The 9,090-nt window shown below is 45.7% G+C and overlaps 1 long non-coding RNA gene across 1 annotated transcript; it reads right to left on the bottom strand.

The window, feature by feature from the left end:
* Positions 1–2,187: 2,187 nt before the first annotated feature.
* Positions 2,188–2,992, bottom strand: LOC112939081 (uncharacterized). Its single transcript, XR_003242543.2, has 2 exons — positions 2,824–2,992; positions 2,188–2,650 (listed from the first exon to the last, which is right to left on the bottom strand). It is a non-coding gene; the product is annotated as an uncharacterized lncRNA (long non-coding RNA).
* Between the last annotated feature and the right edge of the window lie 6,098 nt (positions 2,993–9,090).

Below are 9,090 nucleotides of genomic sequence, written 5' to 3'. Positions count from 1 at the left end.
TGTTATATAGGCAGGATTTGGTACGGCGCTCGTGTGGTCGTCGTGGACTCGCGTGGTGTGCATGTGTGATGACTGAGTCAACGGTTTTTTGCCTAATTAATCCATCAAAAGAAAGAAAATGCTCGGATTGATTTGTTAATGGTTTGACACGGAAGGAAAAACAAGTTAATGGTTTGACACGGAAGGAACAGGAACTGTATAAAAAAACACCTAAAATGGGATGAATTTCTATCTAAATGTTTTTTAAATTTATTGTATTATATTATATCATATTTCGTTTATAGGTTATGTTTTTTTAGAACGGCGAAAGTAGTCCGGGGTGTGAAGCCTCCGCCCTAAACCGCACCAAGTGGAGCACCATCCTACCTAGCTGGCTAAATGGGTGCCACGTACGCGTACACGTACATGTATCCTCACCAATCTTAAAGCATGATAGATCTGTAAAGTATTTTTGATTTTTTTCCACGTCGTATTCCTGTGGTATATGTAGGACGACGTGCATTGTATTCGAAATAAATTTCAAAATATACTGTTAATTTGTTTTTTCTTAAAAATATTCAGGATGCAAGCTTATTGGTAGAAATATACATCGACCTCACATAATCGTTGCGCGAGACATAACGAAACAGCAATACCGAACAGTATCGCATAAGAAACAGCATACCGAATCTCTGGTCCAAAATTAGTGATTAATTACCATAATTAGTTATTATTTAATGATAACTAAGATTAATTAGTTGCTAATCAATGTGATTAAAACATTAATCATTCAGCCATGCCGTGCGGTCTCGCGTATTGGTTGTGCGAGACCGTACGCTTTCGTGGAATTCCCTTGCAAAACCTTGGCGCGTCGTTACTCCACGTCATTCTCGTGCGGTGGTTATGTGATAGCGAGGTATATTTCTAACCAAAAAAAATTGAAGAAAGAAATAATATATTTTCAAAATTAATTACATCGTATTCTACCCGCACCACCATCGCTCCGCTGCCAGTGCACGTAGGACACAAACACCAAGACATACGGAGTTACGGACGACGAGGAATCGACGGCAACCATGGGATATATCGACGACCACACATGCATCGAGACATTGAGATGAACTGGAAGTTTCATAATTCATATATCGTTTTAGATTTTCTGAGAACATACTTGCTCCTTTTCTAAATATTTGACGTCATTAACTTTTTTAAACATATTTGACCGTTTGTTTTATTCAAAACTTTTGTGAAATATGTAAAACTATATGTATACATTAAGGTATATTTAACAATAAATCAAATGATAGGAAAAGAATTAATAATTACTTATTTTTTTTAATAAGATGAACGGTCAAACATTTAAAAAAAAATCAGCGGCATCAAATATTTTGAGATGGAGGAAGTATATTGTTTTAGATTGAATTCGGAATTTTGTCTATGTATGTCCGCCGCGTGTTTCGGTCATATCATCGTCAATTATTAACGCGTACATGGCCGGACTGTCAAACCAACGCTTTCACGCTGGTGTGAAAGGGTGTTTTATTTTTTCTTTTAGGAAATTAAGGAGTGCAAAACTGTAAGTATATGTTTGTCGTGACGTTACACACACGTTCGTTTTGAAGTACTGGCCTTGTTTAGTTTCCAATTTTTTTCCCCAAAACATCACATAAACTGTGTTTGTGTTTAGTTCCATGTTAAAATTAGAAGTTTGAAAAAATTGAAACGATATGACGGAAATGTTGAAAATTTGTGTGTAGAAAAGTTTGATGTGACGGAAAAGTTGGAAGTTTGAAGAAAAAAATAGAGCCATAGAATCTCTGGACACATGCATGAAGCATTAAATATAAATAAAATGAAAAACTAATCGCACAGTTTACATGGAAATCGCGAGACGAATCTTTTGAGACTAATTAGTCCATGATTAGTCATAAGTGCTACACTAACCACAAGTGCTAATGATAGATTAATTAAGCTTAATAAATTCGTTTCGCGGTTTCCAGGCGAGTTATGAAATTAGTTTTTTTATTCGTGTCCGAAAATCTTTTCCGACATCTGGTCAAACGTTCGATGTGACATCTAAAATCTGTTCGTGAACTAAACAAGCCTGATGGACAATGGATTGATAGTTAAAAATTGAGTTTATGGTAACAGTTTTGATAGTTAACACGAGCACACACACAAAAGAACGGTCGATAGTTCACACATGAGTACACAACATAAGAAAACGGGCTTGTGATCAGGAAATGAAACAGTGACTCTGTGACTCGTAAACATCAAGGTTGGACTCAGTGCAGTGGAGTACTAATCATTGACATTAATAACATATGATCTCGTGCTCATATGTCAGCGAGCAGTACAACACCTCGAATTGATCAAAGATTACGACCTCGTAACTAAGCCGTGTACACTGCCGGGCGGCTTGGGGAGAGCACAGGTTGGCCAACGACATCTCCTGCAAACGGAGGAGGAGGAGCAGCCGCCGCCGGCCACCTCGCCGGCGCGCCATCTCCGTCATGCCAGCGCGGCGTTGGCGAATGTGATGACCTCGGCGGCGGCGGAGCGCGCGGCGACGACTTCGCCAGCGCGCCACCGTCGGCATCCGCGCTGCTCCACAGCCGCAACGCCGCCGCCGACGACGACGACGCATGTACGTGTGGTTGGTATGCGTCTCCTGGATGGACAGAAACAGCACAAGAAATTTTCTCGGTGAATGACAAATTACTAGCTATCAAACCCAGTAACCCACTATTCTAGGCCAGATTAGCAATCAAAACCATTCTTTTTCACATGATCAATGCGACTGAAAGGAACCAATGCAATTCTGCGTGCTGTTGTGTTGCCTACCTAGTGTTCGTGCATCCAAAAGATGAGCAAAGATGATGATGAAATGGGCGAGGACAAGAAGCAGTGAAGTAGACAGTGATCTGTCCATGGCCGATCGAGAATACTATGCAAGGAGAGCAAAATGAAAGCTAATAGCTGAATGTGCTCTTAGCTTGTTGTAGATCGATTGGTACATGGATGAAGAAATTAAAGGTTTGGGAACATTAGCATTTATAGTGGCTGAAACTGCACTTCTGTTGTCGAAATGGTTTTTCTTTAAGACCAGAGGACGACCTCTGGTCTATGGTGTAGTTCAAGGATTCCAGGCTTCCAGCATTGGCATGTGTACAGCCCAGTAGACAATACCTAAAGATGCTCATACTTCCATGTGATTAGCTCTTCTGTCACCTCTCTACTCATTTTCCTGCACCCAAATTGGGTTACCTGCTTTGTCTCTAACTTATTTGTTTGCACCCAAAATGCATAATTGTAGTATAGTACTGAACCTACAGCTTAGAACCTTATCTCTACCTCTGTATGATAAAATTCGAGCTAACTGCTTGGCACTAGATTATTTCTTATCTCATAACAAGATTCTCGGGACTTCAACAATTTAAAATGTTGACATATATATCATTAGTCACAAATTGTCCATTTATAATCATGCATGTTATGATAATAACAAGACATGGGGCCGGCGAAAAACCCAATACAACCTGGTATTTTGGACAAACCATGAATTCAATAGTGATAGTAGATCAACCACCGAAGAAAACAGCCCCATCGTTTGGCTGTTGAGAGGAATAAGCAAAACAACATATTTACAAATAAAAAATAATTTATGAAAAAACTTTTATACACGTGTTTTTAACGATATAAAAGCAAAAGCAGAAAAGTAAACTACAATGATTAAACCCCAAAATCAACTCCAAATTTAAAGTTGAAAATTTAAATTTTGGCTAATAAGTATAAGTATAAGCGAAAAAATGGGGCCGCAAGCCTATCATCCTACGGATGTAATGGAAGATTGCTCTTTGTCATATTTTGGTCGCTTGCCCATAGTCCCGTCAACTTTGGTGGCTTGAACTCTCGGCCATTGGGCAAGGCAGATGCCTATGATGAATGAAAACTCTTTCTATCTATGTGTCACGCCCCGAATTAGTCCCGACCGGAACTAACCCGTGACGCTCCAAATTAACCTGTTAATCGATACCAGTCCCAGGAAACAGTGCTGGTATCACAGGGAGACAGAATATCACAGCAACAGAAGCCTCTTTATTATAGAGTAGAAGTACAGTCATGTTGGGCTGTGGACAGATCCCGAGCTCACAACTGCATTACAAAAGGAAAGCGGAAGCCAGGACTTGGACCAAACAATCACAGGCGCGACTTGGGAACTAGGCCGAAACCCTAAAACTCATCGTAGCCGACTTGCTCCTGGAAGAACTCCTCATCAGCAGGATCCGCTTCATCTTCTTCAGCAACTGGGGGGGGAGATATTTATATAGAGCAAGGGTGAGTACGGGAGTACTCAGCAAGCCAGGGGAAATAAGTGTTTAATGCAGGCTTCAAGGAAAGGCTGTTGTTTTTGCAATTGATTTTATTTGAACTCTTTTCTAAAAGCAACTGTATTCTTTTTATTAATTCTTTTACCCCTTCGTCGTCTTTCTGGGCCTCCCGGATTTGCGACTCTAGGGTAGGCTGTACTGTCAAGCTGGCTGGGACTCCTGACTGTACCACGGTCAGCCTTAACTTCTCCAATTCTCTGCACAGATGATCTTGGTCAGGCCGTATTTGAGCTACATTGCAATAGGCCTTGCGACTTAGCGCATCAGCGACCACGTTGGCTTTACCAGGATGATAGTGGATTCCAAGATCGTAATCCTTGATTAGTTCCAACCATCTTCTCTGCCTCATATTTAACTCGGTCTGTGTGAAGATATATTTAAGACTTTTGTGATCGGTGTATACTTCACATCTGTTCCCGATTAAATAGTGCCTCCAGATCTTAAGAGCATGAACCACGGCTGCCAACTCGAGATCATGGGTGGGATAATTGACTTCATGAGGCCTGAGCTGCCTGGATGCGTAGGCCACAACCTTACGTTCTTGCATTAGGACACATCCTAAGCCTTGTCTTGATGCGTCACAGAAGATCTCGAAATCTTTTCGGATATCTGGCAAGGTAAGAACTGGGGCAGTGGTCAGCCTTTTCTTCATTTCTTGAAAGCTGTCTTCACAGGCTACAGACCATTGAAATTTCTTTTCCTTCTTTAACAGCTCGGTCATAGGTCTGGCTAGCTTAGAGAATCCTTCAATGAATCTTCGATAATATCCCGCTAAGCCAAGGAAGCTGCGAATCTCTGACACATTCTTGGGCGGGTTCCAAGCAAGTACAGCTTCAACCTTGCTGGGATCTACTTCGACACCGTTGGAGGAGATCACGTGTCCAAGAAATGCTACTCGGTCCAACCAGAATTCACACTTCGAGAATTTAGCGAATAGTTGATGATCTCTGAGCTTTTCCATTATCAGCCTCAGGTGTTCAGCATGTTCTTCCTCGTTCTTAGAGTATATCAGGATGTCATCGATGAATACCACGACAAACTGGTCCAGGTATTCCATAAAGATTTTGTTCATTAAGTTCATGAAGAATGCTGGAGCATTGGTGAGTCCGAAGGACATTACTGTGAACTCATATAGACCATAACGCGTCGAGAAAGCGGTCTTCGGAATATCTTCAGATCTGATTTTCAGTTGGTGGTAACCTGACCTCAAGTCAATTTTTGAGAAGACTCTTGCTCCTTTAAGTTGATCGAATAAGTCGTCAATCCGTGGCAACGGGTACTTGTTCTTTATAGTTACTTCATTCAGGGCTCTATAGTCGATTACCATTCTCTCAGAGCCATCCTTTTTCTTAACCAGGAGCACTGGGGCTCCCCAAAGGGATGAGCTAGGTCGCACATAACCTTTACTCCCTAACTCTTCGATTTGTCTTTTGACTTCTGCTAACTCATTAGCTGCCATTCGGTAGGGTCTTTTTGCAATTGGAGCTGTGCTTGGAGCCAGTTCTATGGTGAACTCGATCTCTCGGTCTGGTGGCATTCTTGTTAATTCTTCCGGAAATACGTCGGGATATTCACAGACTATGGGCACCGACTCCAAGGAGGTGACTTGCAAACAGGTTAGGATAGACCGACTTGCGGTAGGGGTGTTAGGGGTAAAGCGGACTTGCTTTCCTCCAGGTCCTTGCAAGGTGATGGACTTTTCGGCACAATCTATCTGTCCTTTATGCTTAGCCAACCAATCCATCCCTAGGATGATGTCCAAGCTTTGCGAGTCTAGGACTATCGGTTTGGCTAGGAAGTCAACTTCCTCAGGGGCGTACCGAGCCAACTTGTTGAACTGACTTAGGTACTCATTGACACTGTTGTTGCCTTGTTTAAGTCTGTTGAATTCTTCTTTCTTCATGTCAATAGTGCTTTCGGGCACATGAGCTGCACGGAAAGCCGTAGCGAACTCATCCCAAGCAATGTTAGTGGGTTCAGGGTGTGCATTGCGGTAATTCTCCCACCAATCTGCGGCAGGTCCTCTTAGCTGGTGAGAGGCGTAGAGCGTCTTCTCAACCGGAGTACACTGCACTAAGTTGAGTTTTCTATCAACATCTTTCAACCAATCGTCAGCCTCGACGGGCTCGACGGTCTGAGAGAACTCTGGCGGACGTGACCTCAGAAAGTCTGTCAGCTTGGATCTATTGTTGCCCACGTGAGGGTGGCCATTTCCATGCGCATTATGCTGAAAGCTGGCTATGGCTGTGGTTAGTCCTTGCAAGATTTGTGTCTGAACTGCCATTATGTGTTGCATGTTGTTTTCCACATGAGGTGGGGAAGGGAGGCGTTCTTCTCCAGAATTGTGACTGGCAGTGCGGTGAGAGCGGTGAGACTGCTCCAGCTCTGCATCACGGGAAACTGTGCGATGCGAGCGGCTACTGCGGCGAGGTTGCTCAACCTCTGCGTTGCGGGGAACAGTACGGTGCGAACGGTTGCTGTGGTGAGAATGCTCATTAGCTGGTTCGTGATTTGCTTCTGCTTCAACTCTACCATCTTCAAAACCAAAGCGGGCTGGTGCACGAGCTGTACGACGGGGGCGGCTAGCCATCTAAACTCCCAGAAAAGGGGCGGGGTAAGAGTCAGATAAGCACTTAGGAGGGCAAGGAGCAAAGCAAATAGCAACTCAGATAGCACACACTAGGCATAAACTGGATTTTTCAAATCATAAAAACACCTGATACAACGGGTGTGGACAAGTCACAGAGCTACGCCGAGCTTGACTGTGCACACACCACCTAGGAGAACCAGACTACCAAACAACACCCACAACAAACACACGCACGCACTACCTCGCCACGACTCCAAAAGAGTTGGCGGCGGAACAAAAGGGGCCTATCACACGGACGGCTGCTGAAGACTGCCTCCTCTACTCCTCGTCGGCCTGGCTGCCTCCTGTAGTCGGCTCCTCAGTTGAAGAAACGTCGATCGGCTGGCGCGAAGGGACCGGCGGGACCTGTCGAGGGCCGGCAGCAGCACGGGCCGCTGGCGGTGGGGGAGCTGGGTGGCGGAAACGGAACACGGTGGAAGAACCAACAACACGCTTCCGCGCAGTGCGGATAAAGCGTGGGCCACGGCGGGAGGAAGCAACTGGGGTGTGTCCGGGGGTGTAGGAAGGGCTAACTGGGTGTGGGTAGGGGGAGTACACTGGTGAGTACGGCGCACGCGAGCTGGGGGAGCGCGGGCCACTGGGAGTGCGAGCAGAGCCGCGGGAGCTGTGGGAGGACAGGTGGCTAGCGTGGCAGAGACGGCCTGAGTCCCAAGAGATAGTGTCAACTGAGGTGACACCCTCCTCGGCCAGACGGGCCTCCAAAGCGGCGTAGCGGCGGGCAAGGGAGCGGTAAGCCTCAAGGAGTAGGTCGTGCTGAGTGGCCTGAGCCTCCGAAAGCTCGACCATGCGAGTCAGCACTGGCTGAGACTCGCTGTACGGACAAGGGTACCTGGCGTCTGAGTGGCCAGAGGGAAGACGTGGAAGCTGCCGGAAGGCGGAGCCTCCGAGACGGTGGCTGTAGTCGTGGGCCAGGCGACGAAGCGCAGTCCAGGAGAGGTCCTGGTACGCGATCTGGAGAGTGGGCCTGGCCACAGTGAAGTGGTGGGGGCGAAGGCCAGCTCCGTGTATACCTCCACGAGGGTAAAGGTACACAGAGAGCTTACAGTGAGGGGGAACACGGTCCACGGAGTACCCCGTGTACTCGGGACACGAGAAGCCAAGGAAACGGGAGAGGTCACGAAGCTGAGCGACGTGGTGACCCTCACCAAAACCGTGGGAACTGAAGCTGGCGTTCACTGCCATCTACAATTTTGAAAGAGGGAGAAAGATCAGTAACCATTTTAGAAACAAACTATTGAAAATAAAGAAAACAAAAGAAACCTTAGCTTTTCGCAAGTAGTTTTGAACTTAGTATCCTTAGGGTCATCCTAAGCGTCGGGTTTCGCCCTAGGGCCAAGCCTGTGCTCTGATACCATCTCTTGTCACGCCCCGAATTAGTCCCGACCGGAACTAACCCGTGACGCTCCAAATTAACCTGTTAATCGATACCAGTCCCAGGAAACAGTGCTGGTATCACAGGGAGACAGAATATCACAGCAACAGAAGCCTCTTTATTATAGAGTAGAAGTACAGTCATGTTGGGCTGCGGACAGATCCCGAGCTCACAACTGCATTACAAAAGGAAAGCGGAAGCCAGGACTTGGACCAAACAATCACAGGCGCGACTTGGGAACTAGGCCGAAACCCTAAAACTCATCATAGCCGACTTGCTCCTGGAAGAACTTCTCATCAGCAGGATCCGCTTCATCTTCTTCAGCAACTGGGGGGGAGATATTTATATAGAGCAAGGGTGAGTACGGGAGTACTCAGCAAGCCAGGGGAAATAAGTGTTTAATGCAGGCTTCAAGGAAAGGCTGTTGTTTTTGCAATTGATTTTATTTGAACTCTTTTCTAAAAGCAACTAAGTGAGTGCTTCTCAAACGACACGGTTGAGACAGTGCGTCTCGTCCGGTCGGAGTATGTGCAATGTATCAGTCTTTAGATCCTGAAACAAGGTTGGCACCCGGCCAAAAGCTTTTTGAACGACCACCCGGGCCAACTCTTTTCAAACGGCCACCCGGGCCCACAACTTTTAAACTGCCACCCGGGCCTAGCTGATCCCGTCAGCTGCAGGTTTTCCAAACATCGAAC

Source organism: Oryza sativa, chromosome 5, assembly GCF_034140825.1.
Source record: "Oryza sativa Japonica Group chromosome 5, ASM3414082v1".
NCBI classification, from domain to species: domain Eukaryota; kingdom Viridiplantae; phylum Streptophyta; class Magnoliopsida; order Poales; family Poaceae; genus Oryza; species Oryza sativa.
This window is presented reverse-complemented; position numbering and strand designations above follow the sequence as displayed.